This window comes from Gorilla gorilla, chromosome 7 (genome assembly GCF_029281585.2).
Source record: "Gorilla gorilla gorilla isolate KB3781 chromosome 7, NHGRI_mGorGor1-v2.1_pri, whole genome shotgun sequence".
NCBI lineage: Eukaryota > Metazoa > Chordata > Mammalia > Primates > Hominidae > Gorilla > Gorilla gorilla.
This window is the reverse complement of record NC_073231.2, coordinates 80853440-80868629: the sequence shown is the minus strand read 5'-3', so window position 1 is coordinate 80868629 and position 15190 is coordinate 80853440. Positions and strand designations below refer to the sequence as shown.

At 38.2% G+C, this 15190-nt stretch overlaps 1 protein-coding gene across 4 annotated transcripts in view; it reads right to left on the bottom strand.

Moving 5' to 3' along the window:
* ZMAT4 (zinc finger matrin-type 4) overlaps positions 1–15190 on the bottom strand; it is a 378251-nt gene that overhangs the window by 101844 nt on the left and 261217 nt on the right. The window contains exon 6 of one of the 4 annotated variants that reach the window (XR_010134997.1): positions 10708–11105. The exons of the other annotated variants lie outside the window; for them this stretch is intronic. The gene's annotated coding sequence lies outside the window, so the exon portion shown is untranslated. The remainder of the gene's footprint in view (positions 1–10707; positions 11106–15190) is intronic. 4 annotated transcript variants of the gene reach the window in all.

Below are 15190 nucleotides of genomic sequence, written 5' to 3'. Positions count from 1 at the left end.
CAGGCACGTAGAACTTTTTCAGGAGCGAAGGGCAAGAAAATGTTTTTAAAAAGGGGAATAATCCTAGCAAAATAGTTTTATAGATTTTTTTTTTGGAAAGCCATGCCATTTTCTCCCCTCCTTATTACTAGTTGGTAATGTGCAAAACCATGCTATCTCAAAAATAAGAAAATAGTAAAAGAGAACATATGCCCCTGTTCTGGGTTAAATAGGGACTCCCAGAGGATATGTCCTTTCAGGACCTCAGATGTAATTAAAGTAGGGATCTTGAGGTGAGATCATCCTGGAGGAGGGTGGGCCCTAAATCCAAAGATTAACGTGCTTAGGAAAGACTGAGACAAAGAGAAGAAGGCCCTGTAAAGCTGAGCACAGACTGGAGTTTTGTAGCTGTGAGCCAAGGAAAGCCAGGAGAAGCAAGGAAGAATGAGTCTCTAGAGCCTGCAGAGGGAGCACAGCCCTGCCAACACCTGGATTTCTGAAGTCTGCCCTACAAACTGTGAGATAATCAATTTCTTTTGTTTTAAGCTACGCAGCTGTGGCAGTTTGTTATGGCAACCTTAGCAAAAGAATGCAACCATGTGAAACCTCACCACCATAACTCATCAAAACTGTGATTCTCCTTTCTGTATTTCTCACATGTACACAGATGTGATGTAGTGGTGTTGTGGGTTAGATTTCATTTTAATTTCAGTTAAAGGGGAGGGAGATTACTACTTATTGAGCTTGTTCAGTGTCCCAGACACAGCAAGGACTCACTGTCATGGACTTGTCCTCTTTTGCCTTTCTGTGGATGGTTTTCATCCTCCTTGTCCCAAGAACCTTCCAGGGCTGGGAGGGTAGGTTTGGATGACGAGAAGATTACAATTCATTACAGAAGAAATGCGAAGAAAAAATTAACATTAATTTTTTGACTTTCAAGACCTAATTGCACAGTAACGCTATAGCCATGGGAGCTCAGCTGTTGTCTAGAATGTAAATTTTTCAAAATCCCTTTGTTTTTCCTGTTATTAACCCCATATTCATCCCTCAAATCTATACTTTTGAGCTGACCAAAAACCAAGCCTGAGCAATTCAACTCATAGAGTTCTCCCAGGGCAGAAACACCTCTTCTGTCCCCGATAAGTGGGAAACCCGATAAGTGGGAAAGTGACACATGCGATGTGATGGCAGAGAGAGGATATGATGTAGGGAAAACAGGTATTTAACCACTGGGACCCTCAGCAGTGCGAAGTAGTGAGGGACAAGGGGTGACCAGAAGATGGGGAGATATTTGGGCAGAAGTACAGTTAGTGAGGGTAGCACATAAAAGGTCTGTCCTCGCTCCACGGCCGTCTCAGAGCTACCCTGCACCAACCTGGAATGTAACAACATCAAGGTAATGTGAGGCTAGTGTGAGCAAGCCATGAGGTTGAGCTTTTTCAAGCTTCCCTAATAGTGTAGAGAAGGACCAGAAGCATGTTTGAGTCTGACTGGGAGCTTCTCAAAGGGGACTGGCTAAGTGGGAATGAGATGATTCTACAGGAATAGCTTTAGGACAGCTCATCAGGCAAGGATAAATAGTTGTAACAGGCAGAGTCTCAAGATGTCCACTACATCTGCAGGGGCAGACGTGAGTCCATGTAAGCCAGGAGCACCATGAAGCTCTGCCCGTTTTCGGAAAGCAGCTTAGCTATGAGTTACCTCAGTGACAACTCCAAATGCCACCAGGAAATAGCAACCAGGCAGCTGAGTGACATCTCCTGGGAAGTCAGCAGTGATGAAGGACACACTGAGTCCAAGGACCTCCCCTGGACCCTGAGGTCACATGAACCACTGCTGTCCACATGCACCCAAGCGCATTTTTGAAGAAGTGGTTGGGAAGGTAGAAATGAATGAAAAGTAAAGGGGCAAAAACATTATCTTAAAAAAAAGTTATGGAGAGGAGCAAAACAAAAGGTATGGGCAAACTGTCAAATATCTGAGAGATGGAGAATTCTCTAAAAGATTGTTTAAACATCAGACACAATGGAGCTTTAAACAGCATTGGACTGAATGAAGTTAATTTCTTCCTGGTCCACAAGTAGGTAGAGGTTCCTGAAAAAGACCCTGTAAGTCTCAACAAAGAACCTGATTCCTCTGTGCATCTAAGCATGATGTGAATGAATCTGAGGCTTTTATTACTTCAGTTTGTCCCCATAAAAGAGCTAGAGAGAAATATTTTCTATTTGCACTCAACTCTAAAAAATCATTTTTTACAACACAGAACACTCCTATAACACCAATCCCACAGAAAGATTATTTCCACATCCTTTATTTCACCCAGAAATTTAAATGTAAGCCAAAGCAATAATGTCATGCATCAAGCAGTTATCCTACATGTAATTAAGAGGCTTCAGAAGTTTTAAGTCTATATGCAAGGAGCTGGGCAGGGAATGCACGCTGTTTGCTGGTAGAGGTTTCCTTTCTTGAGGAATCATTTACCATGGTGATCTTAAGACCAATTACCTTCTTTGCACTGATGATACCTTATCACTTTACAAAAAAACAAGCAAACGCCAATAATCTCATACAACTCGCTTGTGTATAAAAGCGTCTAAAGAATGGAGCCATCCATACAGTTACAGAAAAGATACTGATGCGTGATTTATTTTGCAATCTAGCTTCCTGCAGACTCTGATGAGGCCATTACACACATGCCTTCAGCACCTTGCACTTCATTTGCAGTATATTAATTTGTACATATTTATAGGGGTTTTGTAGCAATATTTCTGGAATCCAATTATATGTCTCCATTCTGTCTCCCCATTTAGGTGATGAGAGATCTTTTTAAAGGCAAAGACAGCAATTTCCTGGGGATCTTTGAGTACACTGTTCAACTACAGTACAGGTAACTGAATTCCAAAAAAATCTGGTAAACAACAGTGTTCCAGGTTTTGTCTCCCAAACCTGTACAAAGCAATTTCATTTATGTGATTTCTGAGAGGATCACTTAGCCAAGACATCGAAATATAAAAGATGGCTTAGGGAATGATTTTCAGTGAGTCTTAGTCATTGCTTCCGCTAGGGGCCTTAATACGAGTGGGTAGGATAACTAGGGGAAATTATGTCCTTGTTACCTTTTATCTGCCTCTCTGCCTCTCATTCTCTCCCTAACAATCCCCTGTTGCCTCTTAAGAACACCCCACCACACACAGACATACACTCACACCTCAAAGTGCTGTCACTTGCATCTTTGCAAAGAGCACCCCGACCCCACCATACGCAGATACACTCTCACACACATTTCAGTCCCAACCTCAGGCATACTTCTGTTCCAAGATGCCCATCCTCTGATGCAAGTAATCAAAACTTCTATTCCCTGGTATTAGAGGTACAATAAATATGTATTTTAAGTATTTCTCAGTGAGGGCGTGGTGGCAATGTCTCAGACAGAGCACCAGACTTAAACATAGAAGTCCGAGGTTTGAATTGCTGCTTTTTGATTTATTAATACTGCACCTCTGAAAAATCACTCTACATCCGCAATGACCTTGTCTTTAACTTTGGTGTCACAGCCATGAAAAGGCTCCTAAAAAATATTTGCTATTGTAGGGTAAATGACTAACAGACATGGTCTTTGTGGATGTGATCTGAAAGGCAACATTTTAAAAGGACAGCTTTTAAAAGTCAAACTGTAACCTAATTAGTAAAAGTTGGAGAGGGGAAAAGATTTCTGAGTTCTGGAACAGTTTGGGGGCCTCTATTACCACCTTCAAGAAAAAGTAGCAGTGGCTCAGATTCATCTCAAGGTTAGAGACGTTTGAGTAAGTTTCTTATCCGACTGTTGTAAGGTGTGTCGTGCAGAACTGTGAACAAGTCTAGCAATCAAAATTCAAGATATTCCCCCAAAGAGCCTGCAATGATTCATACATGCCTCTCAATATTCAATTGCTTTTTAATTCAGTGGACGTGAGAAAATGTCTTAGAAATGTGAGATTGCGTAAGCACACATACACATATACATACACACACACAGTGTGCAGCCCTTTTCATCCTGAGAAACTGGCTTGCACTCACAAAATGGACTGCAATTGAAAAACTGACTTCGCTGAGCAGTAGGGGTTGAAGTATGGCGCACAAAAGCTTCCAGTTTGGAAAAATCCACATCTCTGACATCGAGCCAAAGAGTTGCCTCAAGTTCTGCACATATCCATCACGTTTTTTAGCCAGTACTCAATTTATTCTGACAAACCCAATCAACATAGCCTTTACAGTGGGGTTTTTTTGGTGTTCAGAAGGTCAGCTTCAAATGCCTCCACATTTCTACAGCTGCTTCCATTATTCTTTCAGGAAAACAAATAACAACTTAGAAAAGGAGGATAATGTGCTGTGCTGCTAGAGCCTCAGGGGCTATCAGAGGAGAGAAACAGGGTGACAGTCACCACTGACAGAGCCTAGGAGAGCTTGTAATTAAAAGGTGGAGCTTTGAGTACCAAAGAGAAACCACTGACAATGGATCCTCTGCAGGGAAGAGTTTGTCTTAGACGATCAAGTAGCAGCCTAATGGGGAACATTTGGAGCATTGAGGAATCTTTAATGAGGGACTGGGGCCCCAGGATCAATTTTAATTCCACCAAATTCATGAGACACAATTGCCAACTTTTAAAATGAAAACTTTTTATCTTTTTAAAGAACACCTCCCTCCAGAGGGAGTCACAATACCTATTTCTGATCTGAGAGCTGCCGAATGCAAAACTAGGTATCTTTAAAAAGTAATTGCTTCTTTAACTGAGACTTGAAGGTGTAGTTCCTGGGAAAAAATAATCACCTTGAAAAGTTCCAAAAAGAAGATGAGAGTCTGAGTCCTAAATATAAAAAATAATGAAATAGATTAAAAAAAAAAAAAAACCTCTGCGATTCCCATTCCCATGTGGGCACACAGAAGTCCTGAAATGTCTTCTCTGTCTTGAAACCACATTTCTCAGTCAAATTGCAAACGTTAGAGAAGTGGTCCGAGGGAATGCCACAGTAATACAACCAAAATAAAATAACATAAAATTATTTTCAAATCATTCTCAGAATGGAAGCAATTTTAGAAACACAATAAAAGTCAACAGTTAACATGGGAATGGCTGAGCACCAAATCAGAATTATTGACAGTGAGGCTGACTCAAACTTGAAGAGGCTGACATCCCAGCAAATGTGGGATTTCTAAAGTCAAGTCTCTGAATCAACCAAGGTCTGGACAAAGTGACCTCAACCAAGGCATTAATAGGTAATTCCTACAAGTTGTGCACCTACCACTCCTTGTCTCCCCAGAAAGAGAGAGAGGGAGATTAAAGGGATTCAATTAGAGAATAATTAAGATTAATTTTAGAAACATAAATTCCCCAATGCCATATTAAAATAGTTACTAGGTGGGTCATTTGCTGCAATAGAAGCTACAGAATAGAAAGAGGCACTAAGACAATTCAGACCGTGATGACAACTTGGACAAATGACTGCATTTAAGAACACCTGGGAAAACCACACACGTGACTCAGGTGGAGCTGTCCTTCCTGGACCCACCTTGCTACTAAGCACTGATCCCTAGGAGGCTACCGAGTACAGTAGTATATACCACGTGCTATATTTTAAGAGGTATTGGGAAGACTTTTATGCCAACCTACAAAATGGAATACTATTTAGTCTTTCAAAAGAAAGAAAAATGGTCATTTTCAACAACAAGGATGAATCTAGAGAACATTATGCAAAGTGAACTAGGCCAGACACAGGGAGACAAATGCCACATGATGTCACTCATATGTGGAATCTCAAATAGTTGAATTCCTAGCAAAAGAGAGTAGAATGGTGGTTATCAGAGGTCGAAGCAAGATCAGTAAATGGATAAAGAGGAGACGTTGGTCAAAGGGTACACCATTTCAGTTAGGAGGAAGAGGTTCTGGTGATCTATTGTACAATATAGTGACTATAGTTAATAATCATGTATTGTATATTTCAAAATGGTGAAAAGAGTAGATTTTGAATGTTCCCATCCCGAGGAAATGATAAATATGTGAGGTAATGGATATGCTAATTGGCCTGATTTGATCATTCCACAATGGGTGCATGTATCAAAACATCACCTTGTGCTCCAAAATATATGCAATTATGATTTGTCAATTAAAGATAAAGTTAAAACAATAGACACATCTTACATTTGTCTTAATTTATACTCATTTAATGAGAGATAGAGTCTTTCATTCCACAGTTCAAGTAAGGGTTAAAAGCCACCTCTGCTAGGAGAGGAAATCCACCGAGTCTCTTCTACAATAAAGCACCCATTTATCAGACTCTGAGACTATCTATGTTTGCTATAAGGAACAGTGTTCAGAGAATCAATGGCAACCAAGAAGACAAGTACCACGAGAGTGACTCTGAGGCTAGAAAAGGCATCAGAGGAAACAAGTGCAGTCATGAAAGTCAAATTTCACCCACTTCTCAATTTTACATCTGTCAGGCTGTGCCTGCATGTGAAGGCCTCAGAAAAAGTTTCTGATCCTATGGAGAAAATGGAACACAAACCAGAGGCTCTGCAATGCTTATATCCACTATTTGGATTTCTTTTAAATAGAGAATCCTGTGTAAATGTACAAGGTAATAAGTATGGGGAATAAAAAAGGATAATGAAAATAATGCACATTATAAATATTAAGTCAACAGAAAAGCTTTTGTGAGTTTACGATAGTTGCAATCAGTCTAATACATAACTGTTAAGTGATGATACCATTATGGAATAAGTGTTCTTAGTCACAGTAGCCTTGCTGCACTCCCATACTACCCTCTGTGCTGGCGGACTGCAGGATGCCCCTCCAGCCAACCTTCGGCCAGGTCCATGGCCAGGTGTCTGACTCTGCTGCTTCTTGGGCTGACCTGGCAATGGGAGTGACATATGCTGCAGACAGGAGCCTGGAGAAACATGGACCGGCCACTCTTCAGAAGGAATTCTTGCATTCAGCTTTGCTGTTTTTTTTTTAGCTTTTTAAATTTCTTATCTATCACTGCTTTGCACAATTTTTAATCTAGTTATGAAAATTGGGGCTGTAAAGACTGTGCTCCAGTAAAGTTTCCCAGGGGTTTTTGAATGAGATTGGAGATGGTCTGTGAAATGGCAAAGCCTGGCTGGGGCTGACGTGCCCAGGTAGACTCCGAGACCCTTAGCCGACATCGGGATCTCCAGCTACCTAGCGCTCCAGCCTAGTGGAGAGTCTTGAGCTTTGGAATTACTACAACTCTTGGCCATGAAGGATATTTTCCTAACAATTCTTCATAAAGTTAGAATAGAAAGACAAAAATCTCATTTTTCTTGGGGTCAAAGTAAAGTTGGATTTTTCCAAAATAACTTTTCTACAAAAAATAAAGGGGGCAGAAGGGAAAGTGGGTGACAGAAGGCAAGAACACACACACACACACTCAAGAACACACACAATGAAGTTACAGAGAACCTGTATCTGAGTTCCTGCCTGCTGGCTCTAACCCTCATATCTTTAAGGGTGAATACATGTCTCAAACTAACAAAATTAAGTCCTTTTGTTACACACACACACACACACACATTATTTGTATATATTCTATTGTACATTATTATACAGTGGAAAGATCTAGGAGAGAACACAAAGTGTGGAGATAACTTTTTAAAAAGGGTAAAAAAACTAACCCAAATAACTCCCTTCTCTGGTCCTCTCTCATTCTATTATATCCATCTTTCTTTTTTAAAATTTTATGTATGTATTTATGTATGTATGTATTTTTTTGAGACATGGGTCTCACTCTGTCACCCTGTGCAGTGGTGAGATCATAGTTCACTGTAGCCTCAAACCCCTGGGTTCAAGTAATCCTCCCACCTCAGCCTCCTGGATAGCTTGGACTACAGGTGTGCACCACCAAGCCCGACTAAGTTTTCTTGTTTTTTGTAGAGATGAAGTCTCCCTAAGCTGTCCAGGCTGGTCTTGAACTCCTGGGCCCAAGCAATCCTCCTGCCTCAGCCTCCTAAAATGTTGAGATTACAGGCATGAACCACAGCACTAGCCCCTTATATCTGTCTTAATGTTCTGGATGACTTTGCAGAGGATGTGAAGGCTAGAATGGTAGCTCAGCAGAATCCAATAGGTCCATTTATTTAGTGATACTTGAAAAGGCACAGTTGCCAGTGGCTCCATCTTGATTGCACAGAGGCACTCTCATGATTCCACAGGTCACCTCTCTGCATGGTTCTCATCACAAATGCAGCACAAGCAGTGTCTGCTAATGAACAGACTAACAAAAAACATTTTTTGATATTTAGGTTTGGTTTGCCAAGTAATTTTTAAGATGTATCAGAAACTTGCCTTGATAGTTCTGGAAAGTTCTGGGAAGATCTTGGGATAGTTCCAGAAAAAAGAAAAAAAGGTTTTTGTCAACTTAGCTCCCTTTACTTAAAAAAAAAAGTATAGAGGCCAGGCATGGTGGCTCATGCCTGTAATCCCAGCACTTTGGGAGGTCGAGGTGGTGGATCACCTGAGGTCAGGAGTTCAAGAGCAGCCTGGCCAACATGGTGAAACTCCATCTCTACTAAAAATACAAAAATTAGCGGGGCATGGTGGTGCGTTCCTGTAGTCCCAGCTACTCGGGAGGCTGAGGAAGGAGAATCGCTTGAACCCACAAGGTGGAAGTTGCAGTGGGCCGAGATTGCACCACTGCACTCCAGCCTGGTTGATGGGGGAGACTCCATCTCAAAAAAAAAAAGAAAGAAAAAAGAAAAAAAAAAGATAGCCTATACAGCAGCAGCAACTACAATAGAACAGGGTTCACAGGACTTGCATAAGAATTCATCAACTTTACAAACCAAATTTCCTAAAGAGTTAAAAGAATGACTAAAGCTAGCTTAATCACAGTGAGAATTATTTTGTAAATATGTGTCAAATATTTCCAAAATCTCTAGAGATCTGTGCCAAGGCAGCAGATAAAATAATCTATCTGTGGATAAAAGTGTAGCAAAGGTGCTAACTGGGCACATTGCTAAATGAGCAAAATTACCACTAAAAGCCTTTTAAAAGAAAAGAGAAGATGGCTGAGGCTTTGATGTCACAATATAATGGGGAAAAAAGTCAAACTTTCTGTGGAAAAAACATTTGCATTTATTTTGGTTAGGTGACTTTCCAAATCTTGTTAGACAAATGGGAATGAAAGAAAAGCTCAGATTTTTTTGCACACTTTAAACATCTCAAGAATTTGTACAGAAAAGAATTATTCTAAAAAACAGTGTTTTAGTGATTTTATTCTTTTATTTTTTAAGCTACTGTATTGAAGTAGGATTGGCATACTAAAAGCTGTAAATATTTCATGTACACAACTTGATGGATTTGGAGCTAAATGTACACCTTTGAAACCATCACCACAATCTGTGCTCTTACCCATTCATCACCTCTGTGTTTCCTCTGCCCTCTTTATTTATTCTTATTATTTTAATTGTGATAAAAGCACTTAACGTAAGATCTGCCTTCTTAGCAAATTTTTAAGTATACAATACAGTATTTTTAAGTATACAATACAGTATTTTTAAGTTTAGGCACTCTGCCTATTAGATCTCTAGGATTTATTAGTCAAAGGATATAAGGTTTCAGTTATTCTTTTTCTAAATGACTTTACAAATTTTGGGATCATGAACAAGCAGCCTGGGCAACAAAGCGAGAATCCGTCTAAAATAATGATAATAATAAAATAAATAAAAATAAAGTGAACTCATTTCCTCTCTCTAAAATGGCCTTATACTCTGTATTTGATTGAAATTTAAACTTTTAAAGATATTTAAACCTGAAAAAGTAGGCAGGTCATTAAGGTTGTCAAATTTACCAAATAAAAATACAGGATGCTCGATTAAATTTGAATTTTGGATAAATAACAAACAGATTTTTAGTATAAGTATGTCCCAAATACCTGCATACTTATTGTACGCAGGTTAAAAGAGTTGTTATCTGAAATTCAAATTCAATTAGTCATATGGTACTTTATCTGATAAACTTAGAGGCCATAAAAAAATTCATACCTGCACCTAATGGCACACTGTTCTAGCGGGTGAACATTCAATAATATAGGGTATCCAGCAAAAGTTATGCTAGGTTATCAAGGGCAAAGAGTAGGAAAAATAATTAAACATTTAGTCTTCCTAATTATTGTGGCTGAGAGGGACATCACACATACACAGTCAATGTGGCTACCAGGAGACTAGAGAAGCCAAATACTTCAGACCATTTGGCTGTCCCGGTTTTCTCACTGGGTCAAATAGGGTCATCCCTTTAAGACAATGTATCATTAACTCTATCTAGTACCAAGGTAAAGATTGTTTTCAAACCCAATACACAAGTATGTTCTTCCTTCATAAGAACAACCTGGCAAAGTTGTGGCAAGTTTAGTCTCTTCCCTAGAAAAGCTATCTGCTAGAGGAGGGCTATTAATATTCTCTCCATTTCTCCATCCCCAGGATATGTGAGCTGAGTCAAGAGGACTGGAGGGAATGTGTACAATATACTACCAGATTTAGAGGAGGAGCACTGCTGTGCATATGTTCAGAAGGAGCAGAGATCATTTCCATTCTAGCAGCTCTGGAAACCTCACATATAAGCCATATTTCATGAGACCAAAATGACTGTCCCAGTTTCCCTAGGGAAGATATTTCAAAGATACCAAAGTTTTCTCTGAGTAAAAAAAGGGTATGAGTAGGCAAAGTCAAACCTTATCTACTTGTTCCTGTGTTAGATTCTTCATGAGTGTATAACTCTCGGGATGAAAGTGGATAAGTTTTGGAATTTGAAGATACCATGGAGGCCATGTTCTATTCTGAGCTATGAGGTGCAGGTGTAAATTCCTTCGCAGCTTTAGAATTCCTGTACATTTCTCCATGGCTGCCTTCCCAGAGTGTTTAACCAAGCACATGTCTGTGCCCACACACTAGATAAGAACTGATCCCAAGCAGTCGAGAAGCTTTCATCTGCCTTTTGTTTCCACGGTGGCAATGAAGAACAAAGAAAGCCAGGAACTCTGCCTAACTTTGAGTAACCACGGATGATCTTCAGTAACTGTTCTCATCTTTCCATTGTGGAGGAGATGTCTCATACTGAAGCATGCTTTGCCTACAAAAATAAATACATATTTAAACTTGGAAAACCATATTTCTTTAGAAATATGTCAGTGACCACTACATCCTGAAGCTAGCATGGTGGGGAATATCCCATGGATAATTTATTGAGTCACTAAATAAATACTTCTTTAGTGCATATCAAGTGACAGATATTGTGCTACATGTTAATCATACAATGATGAAACAAAGATACAAGGTCTCTGCCATCACAAACTCCGTCCAGAGGGAAGAGACAGTAAAATGGTAATTACTGCCTATTGCGATGAGTGCTGCAATTGTACAGAGCCCGGTGGAGACAGGAAGCGAGCCCAGCCTGGAAGCATTCTATAGAAAACTCCCCAAAAGATGCTCATTTAAGGAAAAAGTTGAAAATTGAGTAGAAATCTACAAAGTGAAGTAAGAGTGTGCATGTGTGTGTTTGTGTGGGTGCAAAAAAAAAGAAAAAAAAGGAGTAAGGTCAGTGTTCCAGGAAAAAAAAACTATGCAAAGACTCATAAGAAATGAAAATAATTTTAGTAAGGATGCAGTTTAAACCAAGGTTGAGAATTTTTAAGACGTGAAGTTGGAGTGGAAAATAGAAACCAGAAACCAGATCCCAAAAACATTTCCAGCAATATTAAGTTTAAACTTTCTCCTGAGGACAATACTGAGATTATGAAGGTTTTTAAACCAGGGTAATGGCATAATGAGATTTGTATTTTATAAAAATCTCTATAGTTGCCAAGTAGAAAATAGGTTGAAGAGGGAAACCATTTAGGACACTCTAAGCTTATAGTAGAGGAATGGATAAGCTTAAAGGTATAGATGCCATTTTAAAAAAATATTTGAAGGGAAAGAATTTGATTAGATGGAAAAAAAAAAGAGAAAATCATTTAACCTAAGCAAGCAACCTAGCACCCAAATCTTGGTTTCTAATATCATTCTCCAGAAAAAAAGGACTGGAACTCCTTTCAGAAATGGTTATTTCTAGGACTGAGGCAGGAAATTTACAAAATGAGCCTTGAGCATCTTGTTGTGCTGGAAAATAAGGAAGTACAGAAAAAACCACACACACCCACACACACAGTGATTTGAGTATATCAAAGGCACATGGGAGCCAACAAAAAGAGTTCCCAATAGCAAAATCTAGAGCAATTTGAACAATAAAATAATCACAGTAGAATTAGATTACAATATAAACTATAAAATAAATATATCCATGAGTTTATTCAAATATAAATGACTGAATAAAAAAAGAGGATAGATAAACCTCACATGCAGAATTATTTTGAATAATTTATGTAGATACTCCACCCTCAAGGAGGTGAAATATAACTCCCCACTCCTTAAGGCTGGGGTGTGCATAATGAATTCCTTCCAAAGAGTACAGGATGACTAAGAGTGACCAAGATGATCAAAAGCCAGGTGACCAAAGTCAACATCAGCAGCAATAAATCATGGTAATAGTATGCACACTTGATATGATGTGATGAAAATGGGACTTTCCCTCTGTGGTCTTTCTCTCAAAAACACATATCCCAGTCTAATCCTGAGAGAAACATCAGGAAAATTCCAGTCGAGGAGCATTCTCCAAAATATCTGACCAGTGCTTTCAAAACTATTAAATTGCCAACAACAAGGAAAGCCTATGAAACTGTCACAGCCAAGAGGAGGAGTCTAAAAATAGGTGATGAATAAATTTAATATAGTATTCTATATGGGATCCTGAAACAGAAAAATGACACTCAGTAAAAATTAAGAAAATCTCAATAAACTATGGACTTCAGTTAATAATAATGTAAAATATTCTCTCATTAATTGTGACAAATGTGAGATGTTAATAACAGGAGAAGCTGGTTGTGGCATATATAAAAACTGTGCTATCTTCACCACGTTTCAGTAAATCTAAAACTATTCTAAAATAAAATGTTTATTTAGAAGATAAATAAGACATGGATAGGAATGAAAATTTTAAGTTATTGAGATAAGAAAGAACCTAACTTTACTAAGCAAGCAGTATTTGAGGGCAGAATTAAGGTTTTAGGAAAAACCATGACATAATCAATATTGTGTTTAAGGAAGTTTTGTTTGATGGATTAGAGAGAAGAATATATAAAACTAAATAGAACACACAGAAAATACAGGTCCATTGCAGTGATGGTCTTTATTTGAATAAACATTTGTAAAAATGGAGAAGAAAATATGTATAGAAGAGAAACTTTATGTCCAGCCATATTGTTGCCTGGAGAAAATAATTCTTAGCCTAAAAACTGGAGCACCTTAGGATGAAAGTATTCAAGGAAATGCCTGATTGAGATATAACTGAAATGCTTCAAGTTTGGATGTAACATCTCCAACACTGGCTGAGATTCATACAGAGAGGTGAGCTAAATACAACTGAGTGACAATTCATGGCAGGTGCAATTTTCATATGAGATACAAATGCATTAAAACCAAAATTATCTTTGAATAAACTTAAATCATCCATAAAGTATAGTATTCACAGTTGTATGTATATAACCATATACAGTAATATGTATATATAATGTATACAGCAATGTAACAATAATACAACAAACTGATACATAGATAATACACTTATTTACCACTAGAGTCATAATCTCCTTACTGTGAGTTATTCACACCATAATAGATAAGCATCTCCTTTGTAATAATTTCACACAAAGAAGTGTCTCCATTATAAACCACTAATATATAGGTCCTAATATATATTATAAACCATTAATATATAGAAATCAGTGAGGACTGGTTTTGTTGTGTTTTCAATTTTATATATTCTGAAAATTTTTGCTTTTTAAGTGTTTAATTCACTTATAATGTAACTACTAAGATGATTAAATTTAGGATTTCCATTTTCACTACTTGTTTTCTGTTTATCTCATCTATTTTTTGCTTCTCTGTTCCTCTCTTCGTGCTTTTTTTCATGTAATTGAATTTTTTAGAATATCATTTTTATTTATCAGTTACCTTTTTAGCTATATTTCTTTGTATTTCATGGTAGTTTCTCTAAGTATTATTGTAAACATACTTTAACTTTTTATTCTACTTAGAATTAATATTGTATCACTTTCCATAAAGTATAAAAACCTTACAGTCTTATTCTTTATGTGATAGTTGTCAATTTTATTAATATTTAATCAACTTTATAGTCGATTATATAGTTGACAGTGTAATTTATATTAACCAATTTAAAATAAGAAGTATCCATTTAATAAATTGTATTTATTGCTGTCAATTTTATTTAATTTGTCTAGAGGCAAAGGACATTTCATTATGATAATACAGTCAATTCTTCAGCTATAAACATATATGTACCTAAGAATAGAGCCCCAAAAGTACATAAAGCAAAAGCTGATGGAATTTAAAGGAGAAATAGATCATTCAACTGTAGCAGTTAGAGACTTCACTACTCCACTTTCAATATGGATAGAACGATTAGCAAAAGATCAACAAGAAATAAAAGGCTTGAACAACATGATAAACCAAGTAAACCGTAGAGACATCTGTAGAACACTTCACTCATCAAAAACAGTATACATATTCTTCTCAAGTGCACATGAATCATTCTCTAGGACAAATCATATGTTTGGCCATAAAACATGTCTTAATAAATTGAAATGGATTAAAATCAGATAAGTGTATTATTTAACCATAATGGAACAAAATTAGAAATCAGTAAAAAAAAAGAAATTTGAGAGTCTGGGGGGAGGAGCCAAGATGGCCGAATAGGAACAGCTCCAGTCCACAGCTCCCAGCGTCAGCGATGCAGAAGACGGGTGATTTCTGCATTTCCATCTGAGGTACCGGGTACATCTCACCAGGGAGTGCCAGACAGTGGGCGCAGGTCAGTGGGTGTGCCCACCATGCGTGAGCCGAAGCAGGGAGAGGCATTGCCTCACTTGGGAAGCGCAAGGGGTCAGGGAGTTACCTTTCCAAGTCAAAGAAAGGGGTGACAGACAGAACCTGGAAAATCGGGTCACTCACACCCGAATACTGCGCTTTTCTGACGGGCTTAAAAAACGGCGCACCATGAGATTATATCCCGCACCTGGCTTGGAGGGTCCTACGCCCACGGAG